Source organism: Phaethon aethereus, assembly GCF_964289735.1.
Source record: "Phaethon aethereus genome assembly, chromosome: W".
NCBI lineage: Eukaryota > Metazoa > Chordata > Aves > Phaethontiformes > Phaethontidae > Phaethon > Phaethon aethereus.
This window is the reverse complement of record NC_138581.1, coordinates 38,229,776-38,249,318: the sequence shown is the minus strand read 5'-3', so window position 1 is coordinate 38,249,318 and position 19,543 is coordinate 38,229,776. Positions and strand designations below refer to the sequence as shown.

The window sequence follows — 19,543 nt, the reverse complement described above, 5'->3', positions numbered from 1 at the left end:
TGTCTGAAGTCTCTGAAAAGAACCTTTGTATGTTTGAATGGTAGAGAGGGAGAAAGGAAGGGGTGGGGGGTGAGAGTGAGAAGGACCTAAACTGTTGCTCTAACATCTGCCAAAAAGCAGGTGGAAATCTGGAAATGTTGTGACATCTGATACTGTTTAAGGCTTATTTTCCTGTGTGGCTGGACAATGGTGAAGAAAGGAAATATTGCTGTTAAGAACTATAGGGTAAAATCCATTCCTCCTCTGCCTTTCTTAGCATTCATTTAAATGAAGTCAGAGAGAAGGCAGGCAAGAGGGAGGATGAGAGAATGGGGCAGGCGGCAGGGAAGGAGCGCAAGCCAGGGAGAGCGGTCGAGAGTGAGTGAGCAGGTGAGAGTGAGGGAGTGAAAGCACGAGAGGGAGTGAGTGAGAGTGTGTGTGGGAGTGCAAGGGGGTGAGAGAGGGAGGGAGGGAGAGAGAGGGAGGGAGCAAGTGAGGCCGAGTGCAAGTGCAAACAAGGGGGAGTGGGAGCACAGGAGAGAGTGCAGATGCATGTGAGGGCAGGCAAGTGAGGACACAAGAGAGCGAGAGCGAGAGAGCGAGTAGAAGTGGGAGAAGGAGAGTGAGTGTGGGCAGGAGAGTGAGTGAGTGTGCAATCAGGGGAGCACGGGTGAGAGAGCAAGAGTGAGTGGGAGAGCGAGCACGTGGCGGGAGAGAGAGCACGTGGCGGGGGAGAGAGAGGGTGTGGTTGTACGAGATCAAGAGTGAGGGAGGGAGCAAGCACAAGCGAGAGACTGAGAGTGAGGGGTGCAAGAGGGAGGGTGGGAGCGAGAGGGCGAGAGAGTGGGGGCAAGAGAACGACAGTGAGTGGGGAGGGCGGGGGAGCAGGAAGGCAAGGGCAGACAAGGGAGGGAGAGTGAGGGAGGGTGAGAGGGCAAGGGAGGGCAAGGGCGAGCAAGAGAGCAAGGCAGAGGGAGGGTGAGAGGGCAAGTGGGGGGGGCAAAAGAGAGAGGGGGTGAGGAGGCGAGGGGGCAAGCAGGGATTAGGGGATGAGCAATCACAAGGGGACAGAGGGATGCAAGGGGGCAGGGGATGAGGAGGCGAGCGATGGGGTGAGGGGTTAAGCGGGGGCAAGTGGACAAGGAGGTGAGTGGGAGCAAGGAGGTGGATGAGGAGCCAAGTGAGTGGGCAAGGAGGCAGGCGAGGGGCCAAGCAAGAGCAAGGGGCAAGGAGATGAGCGCAAGGAGGAGATGGACTGGGGGGAGGAGGTGAGTACAAGGAGGTGAGTGCGGGACGGTGAGAGTGGGATTGCAAGTGCTAGGTGATGAGTGCCAGGAGATGAATGCGAGCATGAGACTTGAGGAGATGAATGCGAGGATACAAGTGTGAGTAAGAGTGTGAGGAGACTAGTGACAGGGAGGGGATGAGCACAATCGAGAGAGGGAGGGGATGAGAGATGAGATGAATGCATGAGAGAGGAACAAGACGAGCACAAAGGAGAGCACGAGGATATGAGCACGACAGAAAGAGAAGAGGCGAATGTGAGAAGATGAGCTGGAACAAGAGAAGGAGGAGATGAGCATGTACTGGGGGTGGGAGAGTATCGAGAACAAGAGCGAGGCAGCTAGAGTGAGAGACAGGGAGGCAGCGGGCAAGAGAGGGAGGAAAAGAGCACGAGCAAAAGAGGAAGAGAGGGAACGTGAGATGGCAAGAGCAAGTGAGACAGCAGTTGTGAGACAGAATGAGTGCGAGCATGAGAGTGAGTGAGTGCAAGTCAGTGAGGGCAAGAGAGTGAGACTGAGGTGGCAAGTGCAAGACAGTGAGAGAGGGTGAGACAGCAAGCGAGCATGAGACTGAGTGTGAGACAGCATGTAAGAGGAGACGAGCACAAGTGAGAGACAGTGAGCAAGTGGGAGACTGCAGGAGTGCGCTGGAGCGAGCGTGATTGGTCAAAACAGTAGGTGAGACGCGAGCGCACGCTTGAGTGAGCGCAAGAGATGGAGAGATAGTTATCACTAGGTGGAGAAAGATCGAGGCAGCAAGAGAGTGACAGTCACAAGCATGAGAGTGTGATTGCAAGCAAGTGCAAGCAGGTGAGAAAATGAGCGCAAGGTGTCAGTAGCATGCGTGAGAACAAGCACAAGATGATGGGAGTGGGCACGAGATGGCACGTGACACACTGAGTGAGCACGAGACAGCGAGAGCGAGCATGAGTGAGCAAGGTAGTGAGACTGAGAGAGACAGTGAGATGGCATGAGTGAGCCAGAGAAAGAGAGATATGGAGGGAGAGCGCAAGCGCCACACATTGAGCAAGAACCAGACACTGAACAACTATGGGACAGACAGACAGGGGGAGAGAGAAAGAGGGAGACAGGAAGTGAGACAAAATTCAGAGATGGAGACAGGCGGAGAGACATCGAGAGAGTGGGCGTGTTATGGAGATAGAGCGAGAGAGGGAAACAGTAAGCAAAGGTGCAAAAGATAGAGAGAAGGAAAACTCAAAGAGTCGGGGACAGAGACAGAGAAGATTAAGATGTTGTGGTGGGTTGACCTTGGCTGGACACCAGGTGCCAACCAAGCCGCTCTATCATTCCCCTCCTCAGCAGGACAGGGGGAAGAAACTAGGATGGGGAAAAAAAAATAACCAAACACGTGGGTCAAGATAAAGGCAGTTTAATAAGCAAAATGCAAAGGCCATGTGTGGAAGCAAAAGAAAACAAAGATTTACTCTCTACTTCCCATCAGCAGGCGATGTTCAGTCACTTCCCAGGAAGCAGGGCTTCAGTACACATAGCGGTTGCTCCAGAAGACAAACATCGGAACACGAATGCCCCCCACTCCTCCTCCTTTCCCTTAGCTTTTATTGCTGAGCTGACATCATATGGTATGGAATATCCCTTTGGCCAGTTTGCATCAGCTATCCTGGCTGTGTCCCCTCCCAAGATCTTGCCCAACCCCAGGCTACTGATGAGGGGGAAATGTTGGAGAGACAGCCTTGATGCTGTGTGAGCACTGCCCAGCAGTAGCCAAAATACTGGTGTGTTATCAACACCATTCTAGCTACCAATACAAAGCACAGCACTATGAGGGCTGCTATGGGGAAAATTAACTCTATCTCAGCCAGATGCAATACAATCTCCACCCCTTATTCCATATCATTTGCGTCATGCTCAGGTCCCACATAATTTAATACATATATATCTTCTCACCATCCCATTGTATTTAAAATGAATAACACAACTTAAAATACATACTTCAGGCATCTTTATACCCAACATACAGATTTATACATTCTCATTAACTATTATCCCCTGTCCTTTAACAGATACATGTCCCTCTCCCATTCCATGGGCTTCCTCCACTCCTCCAGATGTTCACAAGAACAGGCTTGGGCCCCATCTGTCAAGATGGGTGCTCAGGACAGGAGAAGCAGTATGTTCAATTGTCGCGCACCAGCACCAGCTTGGTTTGGGTCATTGCTGCACTTGTCTGGATCCTCACGAAAGTCGCTCTTCGTCAGTTCAGGCGTTCCTGCTACATTGCTTCCTACAACATACAACTCACATCACAGATTATTTTTCCCCCAAGGTTAAATCTCCTTGAGGCACACATCAGGTCTCCCCATCTTTCTGCATTACCCACCGAGTACACCCAGGTCCTTGAGCAAAGACAATCCCACGAATGGGTTTGCCTTTTCCCATGGGAGGAACAACCCACACCGCCTTCCCCAGCCACTTCCCTATGTGCACTACAGAGACCTTATCTCCTCTAACAATATGTAAGGGTTTTGTTTGGGCAGGACCAGGATGGTTAGCAGATCCTCTGGTGTTAACCAGCTGTCCTGGTTTCAGCCAGGATAGAGCTGGTTTTCCTCACAGAAGCTAGTGTGAGACTGTGTTTTGGATTTGGGATGAGGAACTGTTGATAATGTGCTGGTGTTTTGGGTTGTTGCTGAGCCGTCAAGGACAGTCCAGCTTCTTGTGCTGGCCTGCCAGCAAGCAGGCTGGGGGTGCACGGGGAGCTGGGAGGGGACACAGCCGGGACAGCTGACCCAGACTGGCCAAAGAGATATTCCCTACCATCCGACGTCATGCCCAGTACATAAACTGGAGTTGGCCGGGGGGCGGAAATCGCTGCTCAGGGACGGGCTGTCGATCACGGGGTGGTGAGCAATTTCTGTATTGGGCCTCACTTGTTCTTGTACATTCCTTTGTTGGTATTATCATTATTGTTCCCTTCTTTCTTTCTGTCCTATTAAACCGTGTTTATCTCAACCCACGAGGTTTTTCCTAATTCTCTCCCCCGTCCCGCTGTGGGAGGGGGAGTGAGCGAGCGACTGCGTGGTGCTTAGTTGCCGGCTGGGGCTAAACCACGACAGTCCTTTTTGGCGCCCAACGTGGGGCTCGAGGCTTGAGATAATAACGGTTGCAGGTCACAATATCAGTTTATTTGATTTGCATCATGCTCTCGTCTTTGCTGTACATGTTAAGGATCAGTGTTGGTTTCTGCGGGCTGCTGTACTCTGCAATGATTAGTAATGTCTCGCCTGTGAATTTTGTTTTTAGAGCACTGACCTTGAGCTTAATATGGTATCATCTGAGCTCTGTACTAAAGCCGTTACTGTATTTTGGCTACAGTCTTGTGGAGACGATTAGCAATTATACTTCTGCCTCTGAAAGGTTTTTTATGGAGGAAATGCAGATTGGTACCTTTGCTACCCTCTATCATAACATTTCCTCCTTCATCACAATAATTTTTCAGTATTTTGAACACCCTTGGGTAGTTAAAATACCTCTATTGCTACTTCTGGGGAACATTGTTTCGGTTTTGTCTAAGGTTGGCAAGCAATTTAAGAATATCACCCGGAGATCTGCCCCAAGGCTGGATAGTTATGAATGGCAGGGTGTGTGGAACAGCATGGGCAAATGCCTGGGGCAGTGGGCACCTCCGGTGTTTTGGAGCTTCACTCCCGAACAAGTGCAGAATCCTGATAAACTAGCAGAATATCTGGAAGAAGTATGCTGTCAGCCTGGCAGCTCCAAGGAGACACAAATCATTGCCATGTGCTGGGGCCTGGCCCATGCCTACCGAACCCTATTTAACACTGTGCAAAGGGGAGAGAGGCTCTCTGGGTCTGATGGCAATGTGGCAGGCACTGTGACTACTCCAACCCCTGCGACAGGCACTGTGACTACTCCAACCCCCACGGCGGGCACTGTAGCTACTCAGACTGTTGCAGCTGAATCAGAGAACCAGCCCATCCCGGTATCAGTTGCCCCTGTACAAAAGAAGAAATCTTGGAAGCGGAAGTCAGCTCGTTTAGTAAGGGAGGAGGAAGATTCTGCTAAGAAGGAGCCAGAGGAAGAGAGTGAGGAGGCAGAGTGCTCTGAAGCAGGGCCATCACAAGCACGGAAGAGGGAAGAGAGCGAGTCATCACTTGAAGAGGAGGACATGAGGAGGTGGGATGGAAAACCTACCTCGACCCTAGAGGCACGAGTACGCGAGCTGCAAGGAAAAACAATTACAAAAGGGGGTTCAGGTTCCTCGAGGAAAATCGTCGCTCCACTTTCCAGTGGGCAGCTTCCCAGAAAGAATAGAAGAGCTGATCTCACCTCTGATCCTCTTGAAGGGACTTCTGATTCCTATTTAGAAGAAGTGGGTAACGAGTACTATGAGCAGGATTAGAGGGGCCCTGCCTCCAGCCAGGCGGAGGAGAGGGACAACCGAGTTTATTGGACTGTGTGGATTAGATGGCCTGGCACATCAGACCCACAGGAATATAAGGCTTTAGTGGACACCGGTGCACAATGTACCCTGATGCCATCAAGCCATATAGGGGCAGAGCCCATCTGTATTTCCGGAGTGACAGGGGGATCCCAACAGCTGACTGTGCTGGAGGCCGAAGTGAGCCTAACTGGGAAGGAGTGGCAGAAGCACCCCATTGTGACTGGCCCGGAGGCTCCGTGCATCCTGGGCATAGACTACCTCAGCAGAGGGTATTTCAAGGACCCAAAAGGGTACCGGTGGGCTTTTGGTATAGCTGCCTTGGAGACGGAAGAAATTAAACAGCTGTCCACCTTGCCTGGTCTCTCAGAGGACCCTTCTGTGGTGGGGTTGCTCAGGGTCAAAGAACAACAGGTGCCGATCGCTACCACAACAGTGCACCGGCGGCAATATCGCACCAACAGAGACTCCCTGATCCCCATCCATGAGCTGGTTCGTCGGCTGGAGAGCCAAGGAGTGATCAGCAAGACTCGCTCACCCTTTAACAGCCCCATATGGCCAGTGCGAAAGTCTAATGGAGAGTGGAGACTGACAGTAGACTATCGTGGCCTGAATGAAGTCACGCCGCCACTGAGCGCTGCCGTGCCGGCCATGCTAGAACTTCAATATGAACTGGAGTCAAAGGCAGCCAAGTGGTACGCCACCATTGATATTGCTAACGCGTTTTTCTTGATCCCTTTGGCGGCAGAGTGCAGGCCACAGTTTGCTTTCACCTGGAGGGGTGTCCAATACACCTGGAATCGACTTCCCCAGGGGTGGAAACACAGCCCTACCATTTGCCATGGACTGATACAAACTGCACTGGAACAGGGTGAAGCTCCAGAGCATCTGCAATACATTGATGACATCATCGTATGGGGCAACACAGCAGAAGAAGTTTTTGAGAAAGGGAAGAAAATAATTCAAGTACTTCTGAAAGCTGGTTTTGCTATAAAACAAAGTCAAGGTACCTGCACAAGAGATCCAGTTTTTAGGAATAAAATGGCAAGATGGACGTCGACAGATCCCAACGGATGTGATCAACAAAATAACAGCTATGTCTCCACCAACTAGCAAAAAAGAAACACAAGCATTTCTGGGCGTTGTGGGTTTCTGGAGAATGCATATTCCAAATTACAGTCTGATTGTAAGCCCTCTTTATCAAGTGACCCGGAAGAAGAACGATTTTAAATGGGGCCCTGAGCAATGACAAGCCTTCGAACAAATCAAACAGGAGATAGTTCATGCCGTAGCCCTCGGGCCAGTCCGGGCAGGACAAGATGTTAAAAATGTGCTCTACACGGCAGCCGGGGAGAATGGCCCTACCTGGAGTCTCTGGCAGAAGGCACCAGGAGAGACTCGAGGTCGACCTCTAGGGTTTTGGAGTCGAGGATATAGGGGATCTGAGTCCCGCTATACTCCAACTGAAAAGGAGATATTGGTGGCATACGAAGGAGTTCGAGCTGCCTCAGAAGTGGTTGGTACTGAAGCACAGCTCCTCCTGGCACCCCGACTGCCGGTGCTGGGCTGGATGTTCAAAGGGAGGGTCCCCTCTACACATCATGCGACTGATGCTACGTGGAGTAAGTGGGTCGCGCTTATTACACAGCGGGCTCGAATAGGAAATCTTAATCGCCCGGAAATCTTGGAAGTGATCATGGACTGGCCAGAAGGCAAAGATTTTGGAATATCACCGGAAGAGGAGGTGGCACGTGCTGAAGAGGCTCCACCATATAATGAACTGCCAGAGAACGAAAGGCAATATGCCCTGTTTACTGATGGGTCCTGTCGTATTGTAGGCAAACATCGAAGGTGGAAAGCTGCTGTATGGAGCCCTATACGACGAGTTGCAGAAGTGGCTGAAGGACAAGGTGAATCAAGTCAGTTTGCAGAGGTGAAAGCCATCCAGCTGGCTTTAGATATTGCTGAACGAGAAAAATGGCCAGTACTCTATCTCTATACTGACTCCTGGATGGTGGCAAATGCTCTATGGGGGTGGCTGCAGCAATGGAAGCAGAGCAACTGGCAACGCAGAGGCAAGCCCATCTGGGCTGCTGAATTGTGGCAAGATATTGCTGCCCGACTAGAGAATCTCGTCATAAAAGAGCCGTGCAGGGTGATCCCAACACCACTGAAGAACAACAAAACAACCATCAGGTGGATCAGGCTGCTAAGATTGAAGTGGCTCAGGTGGATCTGGACTGGCAACATAAGGGTGAATTATTTATAGCTCGGTGGGCCCATGACACCTCAGGCCATCAGGGAAGAGATGCAACATACAGATGGGCTCGGGATCGAGGGGTGGACCTGACCATGGATGCTATTGCACAGGTTATCCATGAATGTGAAATGTGTGCTGCGATCAAACAAGCCAAGTGGTTAAAGCCCCTCTGGTATGAAGGACGATGGTTGAAATATAAATATGGGGAGGCCTGGCAGATTGACTATATCACACTTCCACAAACTCGCCAAGGCAAGCGCTATGTGCTTACCATGGTGGAAGCAACCACCGGATGGCTGGAAACATATCCTGTGCCCCATGCCACCGCCCGGAACACTATCCTGGGCCTTGAAAAGCAAGTCTTATGGCGACATGGCACCCCCGAAAGAATTGAGTCAGACAATGGGACTCATTTCCGAAACAACCTCATAGACACCTGGGCCAAAGAGCACGGCATTGAGTGGGTGTATCATATCCCCTATCATGCACCAGCTTCCGGAAAAATTGAACGATACAACGGACTATTCAAGACTACCCTGAGAGCAATGGGTGATGGGACATTCAAAAATTGGGATAAACATTTAGCCAAAGCCACCTGGTTAGTCAACACTAGGGGATCTACTAATAGAGCTGGCCCTGCCCAATCAAAACTTCTACGTACTGTAGAAGGGGATAAAGTCCCTGTGGTGCATGTGAGAAACATGCTGGGGAAGACAGTCTGGGTTACTCCTGCATTAGGAAAAGGCAAACCCGTTCGTGGGATTGCCTTTGCCCAGGGACCTGGGTGCACTTGGTGGGTAATGCGGAAGGATGGGGAAGTCCGATGTGTACCTCAAGGAGACTTGATTTTGGGTGAAAACAGTCAATGATTTGAATTGTATTATGTTAATTGTTCAGTATGACATTGCTACTATGGCTGCTATCTACCATATCAATGGTATTACAGTAAGAATCTCCCAGACTGATGAAGAATGAGCTTCACTGAAACCAAGCAACATGCAGCAGTGATGAAACCAGAACTGGTTTCAGCAGCTTGCGCCCAACAATTTCCTCGAGATCGACATCTTCGACCTGCAGATCATGGACATGGACCGTGCCAGATGACAATCCAACACCACATACCATCTCCCCTGCCCTGAGAGACTGCCATGATGGATGAAGCCCAGAGTCATGGACTGACTGAACTCCACAGGCATTTTAAAGTGATGGCCCATGGACTAAGAAAGTGATATCTGTGTGTATATATTAAAAGACAGGAAGAGTAATAATGAATAATTGGAATGTATTGAAAAGTATAGGACCCGGGCATGATGTAAATGGTATGGAATAAGGGGTGGACTGTCGTGGTTTAGCCCCAGCCGGCAACTAAGCACCACGCAGTCGCTCGCTCACTCCCCCTCCCGCAGTGGGACGGGGGAGAGAATTAGGAAAAACCTCGTGGGTTGAAATAAACACAGTTTAATAGGACAGAAAGAAAGAAGGGAACAATAATGATAATACCAACAAAGGAATGTACAAGAATAAGTGAGGCCCAATACAGAAATTGCTCACCACCCTGTGATCGACAGCCCGTCCCCGAGCAGCGATTTCCGCCCCCCGGCCAACTCCAGTTTATGTACTGGGCATGACGTCGGATGGTAGGGAATATCTCTTTGGCCAGTCTGGGTCAGCTGTCCCGGCTGTGTCCCCTCCCAGCTCCCCGTGCACCCCCAGCCTGCTCGCTGGCAGGCCAGCACAAGAAGCTGGACTGTCCTTGACGGCTCAGCAACAACCCAAAACATCAGCACATTATCAACAGTTCCTCATCCCAAATCCAAAACATAGTCTCACACTAGCTTCTGTGAGGAAAACCAGCTCTATCCTGGCTGAAACCAGGACACCAGCCAAGTGGCTTCTGCTAAATTTGTATCCCAGTGCTTCCATGCCCCATTGCCCAACACTCTCAACATAGCCTTTAACAGTAGGTGATAGGGGATGTGATACACCCACTCAATGCCATGTTTCTTGGCCCAGGAGTTTATGAGGCTATTTTGGAAATAAGTTCCATTGTCTGATTCAATTCTTTCTGGGGTAATATGTCACCATAAAATTTGCTTTTCAAGGCCTCAGATGGTGTTTCGGGCAGTGGCATGGTTTACGGGGTATGTTTCTAGCCACCCAGTAGTTGCTTCCACCATGGTGAGTATGTACTGCTTGCTTTGGCATGTTCATGGCAGTGGTCCAATATAGTCAATTTGCCAGGCCTCGCCATATCAAAAACTCAGCCACTGCCCTCTCTTCCAGGGGGATTTTACTCATGTGGCTCACTTGATTGCAGCACATGTTTCACATTCATGAGTGACTTGTGTGATGGCCTCCATGGTCAGGTCCATCCCTCGATCACGAGCCCATCTGTATGTTGCATCTCTTCCTAGGTATCCCGATGTCTCATGGGCCCATCAAGCTACAAATAGCTCACCCTTACATTCCCAGTCCAGGTCCACCCGAGCTACTTCAATTTTGGCAGCCTCGTCTACCTGTTGATTGTTTCCATGTTCTTCAGTGGTGTGGCTTTTGGGCATATGAGCATCCAAATGACGTACCTTTAGAGCCATGTTTTCTACCCAGGGAGTGATGTCCTGCCACAATGCAGCAGCCCAGATGGGTTTACCCTTGTGCTGCCAATTGGTCTTCTTCCAGTCCTGTAGCCACCCCCATAGGGCATTAGCCACCATCCAGGAGTCAGTATAGAGTACTGGTCACCTTTCTCATTCAGCAGTCTCTAGGGCTAGTTGGATGGCTTTCATTTCTGCAAACTGACTCGACTCGCCTTCTCCTTCAGGGGCCTCAACAAGTTGTCATGTGGGATTCCACACAGGAGCTTTCCACTTCTGATAGTTTCCTACAACACAACGGGATCCATCAGTAAATAATGCATAATGCCTTTCATCTTCTGATAACTTATTATATGGTTGCACTGCTTGGGCACGAGCCACCTCGTCAGGCAATGCTCCAAAGTCTCTGCCTTCTGGCCAGTCCATGATCTCTTCCAGGATTCCTGAGTGGTTGGGTTTCCCCAGTCGAGCTCATTGCATGATCAACGCTACCCACTTCATGTAGCGCTGGTTGCATGATGTGTAGAGGGGATGTTTCCTTTGAACATCCAGTGTAGCACAGGCAATTGCGGTGCCAAGAGATGTGCTTCCATACCAACAACTTCTGAAGCGGCTCGAACTCCCTCATATGCTGCTAGTATCTCTTTTTCAGTCAGGGTGTAGTGGGATTCTGATCCTTGATACCCTCGGCTTCAAAATACTAATGGTCGACCTCGGGTTTCTCCTGATGTTTTCTGCCAGAGGTTCCAAGTAAGACCATGCTCCCCAGCTGCAGTGTGGAGTACATTTTGCACAGCTGGTCCTGTCTGGACAGGCCCAAGAGCTACCACACAAGCTATTTCCTGTTTGATCAGCTCAAAGGCTTGTTGTTGCTCAAGGCCCCACGCAAAATAGTTCTCCTTTTGGGTTACTCGATAGAGAGGGCTCACAAGCTGACTGTAACCTGGAACATGTGTTCTCCAGAACCCCAGAAGGCCTAGGAAAGCTTGTGTTTCCTTCTTGTTAGCTGGTGGAGACATAGTTGCTATCTTGTTGACAACATCCATAGGCACATGATGATGTCCATCCTGCCATTTTATTCCCAAGAACTGAATCTCCTGTGCAGGTCCCTTGACCTTGCTTTTCTTTATGGCAAAACCAGCTTTCAGAAGAACCGGAATTACTTTTTTTCCCTTCTCAAACACTTCCTCTGCCTTGTTTCCCCACATGATGACGTTATCGATGTATTGTATATGTTGAGGGGCATCACCCTTTTCCAGTGCAGTGTGGGTTAGTCCATGATAAATGGTGGGGCTGTGCTTCTACCCCTGGGGCAGTTGATTCCAAGTATATTGGACACCCCTCCACGTGAAAGCAAACTGTGGCCTGCACTCTGCTGCCAAAGGAACTGAGAAAAAAAGCATTGGCAATGTCCATTGTAGCATACCACTTAGCTGCCTTTTTGACTCCAGTTCATATTGGAGCTCTAACATATCTGGTACAGCAGCACTCAGTGGTGGCGTCACTTCGTTTGGGCCACAATAGTCTACTGTTAACCTCCACTCTCCATCAGACTTTTCCACAGGCCATATGGGGCTATTGAAAGGTGAGTGGGTCTTGCTGATCACTCCTTGGCTCTCGAATTGATGAATCAGCTCATGGATGGGAGCGAGGGAGTCTCGGCTTGTGCGATATTGCCGCCAGTGCACTGTCCTGGTAGCAATTGATACCTGCTGTTCTTCAATTTGCAGCAGTCCCACAACGAAGGGGTCTTCCAAGAGGCCAGGCAGGGTTGACAGCTGTTTGATCTTCTCTGTATTCACAGTAGCTACACCAAAAGCCCAGTGGTACCCCTTTGGGTCCTTGAAGTACCCTCTCCTGAGGTAGTCTATGCCAAGGATACAAAGGGCCTCTGGGCTGGTCACCATGGGGTGCTTTTCCCACTTGTCGCCTGTTAAGCTCACCTCAGCCTCCAGTACAGACAATTCTTGGCATCCCCCTGTCACTCCAGAGATCCAGATGGGTTCTGTGCCCCTATGCCCTGATGGCACCAGCATACACTGTGCACCAGTGTCTACCAAAGCCTTGTATTTCTGTGGGTCTGATGTGCCAGGCCATCGAATCCACACAGTCCAGTATACCTGGTCATCCCTTTCCTCCTCCTGGCTGAAGGCAGGGACCCTCTATTCCTGATCCTCATCAGAGTATTCACTGTCTGACCTTTGCAGTGCCAGACCAGAAGTCCCCTCACCAGGATCAAGGGAGGTGATTTCAGTTCTTCTATGTCTGGAAGAACTTCTTGCATCTCTACAGTGACTAAACTGACAGCCTTCTTGGTTGGCCCCTTCTTAACAGCTGGCTTCCCTCTCAGTTCACATACTCGGGCTTCCAGCTTAAAGATGGTCTCACCATCCCACTTCCTCATGTCCTCTCCCTGGTCACTCAGGAAAAACCAGTGTGCCACGCAACATGCGCCTGGGGCTCCCTTTCCCTCTGACTGGGGCAGGAGAGGACTGATTTCTGGGGGCGCCCCTGACAGCCAAGGTGCTGGCCTGTAGGGATGAGGAGGGACAGAGATTTTCCTCAAAGTTTTGGAGCCAAGAAGACACTCTCTCCACAGCTGGTGTATCTATAACTGGGCAATACATCGCTGCCAAGCTGTTAGAATATGACGCTGGGGCACCTTGAATCACCTTCCTCCACATAGCCCGTGTGCACAGGACATCCTCCGGATCTTTGGAGACCGCATCATCATCTAGATCACTGTAGGTGACTTCCAGCACCGCTAATTCTCTCAGGTACTGGATGCCTTCATCTGCAGTAGTCCACTTTCCTGGGGAGTTCACAAAATCTTCCTTGAATAGATATCTTGCCCTCACACTTGAGAGAAGCCATCTCCAGAGACTGCAAATTGCTGCCTTGCGGGAGAAGGATGGACTTCACAACTCTATGAGAATTATATTCCAAAGCCATTTATTGTCTTGTCTGACCCCAATATATATCATAATTTTTGCTTAGCCACTGCACACACACACTCATGATTGGTTACAGCTTGTTACACACATTATTGCAGTTGGCTATATACAAAATATCACGCGCTGTCCATGCGCCTCTCACACAGTCAGGATTCACTGCCTGCAGGTGTTCCTGCACTCCTTTGCTTCCTCTTAGTTGTTTACCACAGCTCCTTCTCCTCAAGGCCGAGCTGTGCAGATATCCAGCTGTTTACCAGCTTCTCAATGCCACAGCTGCTTCTCCTTAAGGTCGAGCCGTGCAGATCAACGCCACAGCTCCTTCTCCTTAAGGTCGAGCCGTGCAGGGTGATCCCAACATCTCCCCCTTTTTGTTTATCTATAAACAAAACCTGATGGATCATTCGAAACCCGAGGACTGTGAGGAAGATGGACCATCTGTACATTCTTGTATCGTCCTGTGCCGCGAACTCAGCCCAGCAGTCGGTAGGTGCCAGCTTTACGTGGGCGTCCCCATGGAGGCAACGGTGGCCTTGCCGTACACCGGCCCACTGCCCTTCGGGAAATCCCGGTATTTGCAAAGGAACGAGTTTCGACACACGTGGCCAGCGAGTGTCGGAACACGTCGCGGTTGTCACCTTTTAACACAGGGAGCTTATGGTGCATGCGCCCACTGGCCAGATGTGCTGCACGCGCCACAGGCATCCCGTCTATTGGTTCGTAGGCTTTGTTCACACAGTATCTTACCATAATCCAGCAGTCACGTATCAACCATGCTCAAGCCAATAGCAGAATGTTACAAGGCAAACAATTCTAGCTGTACTACTCCTAGCGATGGAAACTACTCCTAGTGATGGAAAAAGTGCTTGCACAAAGCTATGAAAACCAATATTATATCTTACCAAAGGATTTGTGGTTATAGAGTGGTTTGCCCTAAAAGCTTTCCATGTTCGTCTAATGATACCACTAATTTCAGTGTGATTGATTATTTGCAAATTAGGAACTAGGACACCCATGGTACAGTCCCCTGACCAGTTTCCAGGCAGCTGTTTCCCAGCCAATTGATCTCCACACAGCCACCATAACCCTTCTGGTAGATTGAAAAGGGATTGCCTGGGGAGGAAAGAGACAGACAGATGGTGTCCTGTCCTGTTTGATTTGCTAATGTTACCCATACATTTTCTTTTGGCTGAGGTGGCATCCAGATTGCGATGACACCTGATAGTGTCAAGATGTGTCCGACGACGACGATGGTGACTGTTTCACCCATGGTTTTACCCATTTTGCGGGTACCCAACGAGTTCCAGAATCTGTAATGACACAAGCATAACCTCGTCCCCAGGTTAGCAGTTGAAAAGGTCCTTCCCACATATCCTTTTCCAAATTTTTAACTTTTACTTGCACATTTTGTGTTAACTCAGACTTCCTGTCATTCCTGTTGCATGTTTTATTATGGGAGGTACTGTTTCTCCTTCTGCTTGACGCAAATAATTTAACACATATAAGGCTTTATTCAAACGTTCTTGCGGTGGTGTGGTAGCCTCTCCCCCTTTTTGTTTTTGCAGTAAACGCTTCAGGGAATGATTCATTCGTTCAACAATAGCTTGTCCAGTTGGGGAATGCGGTATTCCAGTAACATGCGTCACTCCCCATTGAGCAAAAAATGGTTGGGTTGACTGGGCTACATAACAAGGACCATTATCGGTTTTAATTTGTAGGGGTATACCATGGGCTGCAAATGCAGCTCGCAAATGCTTTTGTACATGCCTACTAGTTTCTCCTGTTTGTGCAGTGGCCCAAACTACTGCAGAATAGCAATTAATTGAAACATGATCATATTTAAATCTTCCAAAGTCAGCAACATGTGTCACATCCATCTGCCATAGTTGTAGCGAATGCAATCCTCGGGGACTTACTGTAATCGCGATTCCTGGGCCTATTTGTTGACAATCAGCACAAGTCTGTATAATAGCTCTAGCATCACCTGCACTTAGATTAAATTGTCTCGCTAAAACTTTGGCAGATTGATGGAAAAAGGCATGAGAGGCTTGTGCTTGAACTAAATGGTCCGGAGCAGGTCCAGCCCATACTGCGGCAGTCAGCCGATCAGCTCTTGCATTTCCTTCCACCAATTCCCCTGGAAGGTTGGTATGGCTGCGTATATGCATAACGTAATAAGGATGTCGTCTTTTCTGCAATAAAAACCAAAGCGTTCTAAATTGTTGATATAGCTGTTCCTGCTGTACCTGTCTGAGGATTGAACCTTCCAATCTTTGGAGTACTCCAACTACATATAAAGAATCAGTAATTATATTCACAGGTTCTTCAGGCCATAATTTAAAGGCTTCAATTACTGCCTGTAGTTCTACCTTTTGAACTGATCCTGGCACGACAAGTACCCGTTCTTTCCATTCTCCGTGCTCTCGCCATACTATTGCTGCCTTGCCTGTCTTCCCACCACCATCTGTAAATACTGTAGCACCTTGAACTGGATATTGACTACACTTTGATTTTTCTTCTACTTCATGGTTTTTAAAAAAGGTAAACATTTTGTGTGATGGATAATTAATCTGAATGTCACCCTCAAATCCTGCTAATGCAGTTTGCAAGGGAACAGAGTGCTGCAAAGCCCAAGTCAAATATTCTTGTTGTAATGGTATTAAAATAGTTTTCGGGTCCTTTGCTGATATATCAATAATTCTGTTGCGCAAATCAAATTTGCAAAACACTCTACTTTCGTGGTGATGGTTTTTCTGTGCTACTGAGGCAAAAAGACCCACTCTAAAATTCTCAATGGGTCCGCTTTTGATTCTAGCTTTGTTATCCACTGTATTATAAGCGCATAGGGATGTCGCTCGTGATTGATTACTGCCAAAGGGATCCCTATCGAGGGGTCTACCTTAGAACTAAATGCATGAGTTACCTTTTCAGAAATGTTTGCTACTGCTTCCCGGGCTTCCTTGGTCAATTGCCGAGGAGAGTTTAACCTGCTATCCCCTCGCAAGAGCTGAACCAAGGGCTCCATATCTTGGTTTGTGATCCCACAAATAGGTCGAATCCAATTAACGTCTCCTACCAATTTTTGCACATCATTTAATGTTTTAATCTGAATTCTTAATTCAACCTTTTGGAGGGTCACCGACGTTTCAGTGATCATCCACCCCAAGTACCTCCAAGGCGCTTCAGCTTGTATCTTTTCCGGCGCCACTTGCAGCCCACTTTGTCTTAAAAGCTCAATGAGCTCCCCGATCATTTCTTCCGGATTTAATTGATCACCGGCCAACAATATGTCATCCATATAATGATAGATGAGATATTGAGGCCACCTTTTTCTGATTGGCTGTAAAGCCCAATTTACATAAATTTGACACATTGTGGGCGAATTTTTCATGCCTTGTGGCAATACTGTCCAATGATATCTTTGCATGGGTTGCGCCTTGTTTGTACTTAGGACTGAGAATGCAAAATGTTTGGCATCATCTTTATGCAGAGGGATTGTAAAAAAGCAATCTTTGAGATCTATAATCAAAAGCTTCCAATACTTCAGTATCATACAGGGAGATGGTAGCCCTGGTTGCAAGGCTCCCATGTCCACTATAACCTTATTGACTTCTCGCAAGTCATGTAATAGTCTCCATTTTCCACTTTTCTTTGGAATCACAAAAACAGGTGTGTTCCAAGGACTAGTGGTTGGCACAATATGGCCTTTTTCTAGCTGTTCTTTTACCAAATCTTCCAGGTGGGCGACATTTTCTGCGGTCAGCGGCCATTGATTTACCCACACTGGATCATCGGTTTTCCATTCCTGTTTGAGCACAGGTCGCGTTTCAATGGCCGCTACCGAAAACCCTGCAGATCGCTAGAGAGTGATACATTCATTTGACTCAGTACATTCCGCCCAAGCAAACTTAATGGTAATACGGCTACATAGGGTCGTACTGAACACACTAGCCCGTCTGGATTTTCACAGGTTAGAGTTGTTACGCTCTGTTGTGTTGCAGAAAACCCACCAAACCCTACAAGTCCGTGAGCTGGAGACTGAGCCAGCCAGCCAGCCTGGTGGCCACTTTCGCTGACTGATTATGGTCACATCAGCTCCTGTATCCACTAACATATCGACGGTCCATTGTCACGGTCGCACGGTGGGGTCAGGATGCCTAAACTTCATTTTCAAAGTCGGTTTTCTTCTGCTGATATCTAGCGCTAGAAAGATTTGTGGTCTTCCTGTTGAGCCAAACCCTCCATTCCCCCTCACTGATTGCGCTGCCTGAGGTACAGAAGCAGTAAAAGGCACCAGTTGTGCAATATGTGTGCCTGCAGGAACCGCAACAGGAGGAGATGGAGTCTACAACATTACTTTGATGGTTCCCGTATAATCAGCGTCAATGACTCCAGGGAGAACAAAAAGTCCCTGCTTTGTTGCTGAAGATCGTCCTAATAACAAAGCACTCAATCCATATCCTAATGGTCCATTTGCGTTAGTCGGGACATCATAAACCGACATGTCCCATAAGGTAACTTCTACTGTTGTTTCCACGTCCATTCCGGCGCTCCCTCTGGTTTGGGCGCTGAGGCTTGCCAAGCAGCCTGGTGGTGCTTCCCCATTTGTGTCGTCATGTGGGGTGCCTTCGCGCTTGGTCGCCCGTTTCCCAATTTCATACCATCCCGATGATACTTTGAACAACATTCTGAGGCTTGATGACCAAATTTTTGACATCGACCACATGGTGCTCCTGCTGGGCCTATTCCTTGCTGAAAGGGTCCTTGTCGGAAGGATTTATGACCTGTCTCAATCTGCCTAGGTCCTTTCCTTGTGGCCTTGCGCTGAGCTCTAAAATGGCCTGTTTTTCCACAATTAAAACATTTTTTCTCCCCTTTTCCATTTATAAATGGCTTAATTGCTGCTGCAAAGGCACTTGCGAGTGTCTCTGCCTGATATGTGGCAGAGCCTACTCTGTTGCAGGCTTCTACCATTTGTACTAACGTTGCTTCTTTTGGCAAAGCTAACAAAATTCTTTTACAATCTACATTGGCATTTTCTACCTGTCGTGGTTTAGCCCCAGCCGGCAACTAAGCACCACGCAGCTGCTCGCTCACTCCCCCTCCCACAGTAGGGTGGGGGAGAGAATTAGGAAAAAAAAACCTTGTGGGTTGAGATAAACACGGTTTAATAGGACAGAAAGAAAGAAGGAAACAACAATGATAATACCAACAAAGGAATGTACAAGAACAAGTGATGCCCAATACAGCAATTGCTCACCACCCCATGATCGACAGCCCGTCCCCGAGCAGCGATTTCCACCCCCCGGCCAACTCCAGTTTATGTACTGGGCATGACGTCGTATGGTAGGGAATATCTCTTTGGCCAGTCTGGGTCAGCTGTCCCGGCTGTGTCCCCTCCCAGCTCCCCGTGCACCCCCAGCCTGCTCGCTGGCAGGCCAGCACGAGAAGCTGGACTGTCCTTGACTGCTCAGCAGCAACCCAAAACATCAGCACATTATCAACAGTTTCTCATCCCAAATCCAAAACACAGTCTCACACTGGCTTCTGTGAAGAAAACCAGCTCTATCCTGGCTGAAACCAGGACACTACCGCCAAATTCAACAACACTGCTAGTTTTGCGTCTTCATTGGTATACACCTTATTCAAAGCGTCTCTCAGACGATCAACAAAAGACATATATGGTTCATCTCTCCCTTGTCTAATTTGAGTGTAAGATGGTTGCCTCTTTCCCTCCTCAGGGACTGTTCGCAACTCATTCAACGCTAGTCGCCCAACTAATTGCAAGGCTTCTAAGGGCAGCCGAGCTTGCAATCTAACATCCACAAACAGTCCCTGGCCTGTCATTTGTTCCATAGTAATGTTCTGAAGCGGATCGCCGTCTTGACGCTCCAGGTTTCTCAGGGCTTCTTGCATACAGAGTTTATACCATCTGTCTGCCCACAATAACCTTTGGGTTGGTGTCAACAACATATCTATCATCTGCCGACAATCCCATGGTGTAAGAACCATTCCCGTGAATATGTTATCTGATA

General features: G+C 48.9%; 1 protein-coding gene across 1 annotated transcript in view; it reads left to right on the top strand.

Moving 5' to 3' along the window:
• LOC309415054 (CDC42 small effector protein 2-like) overlaps nt 1-19,543 on the top strand; it is a gene marked incomplete at its 5' end in the record, with an annotated part of 75,202 nt that overhangs the window by 262 nt on the left and 55,397 nt on the right. The gene's annotated exons all lie outside the window — the stretch shown is intronic.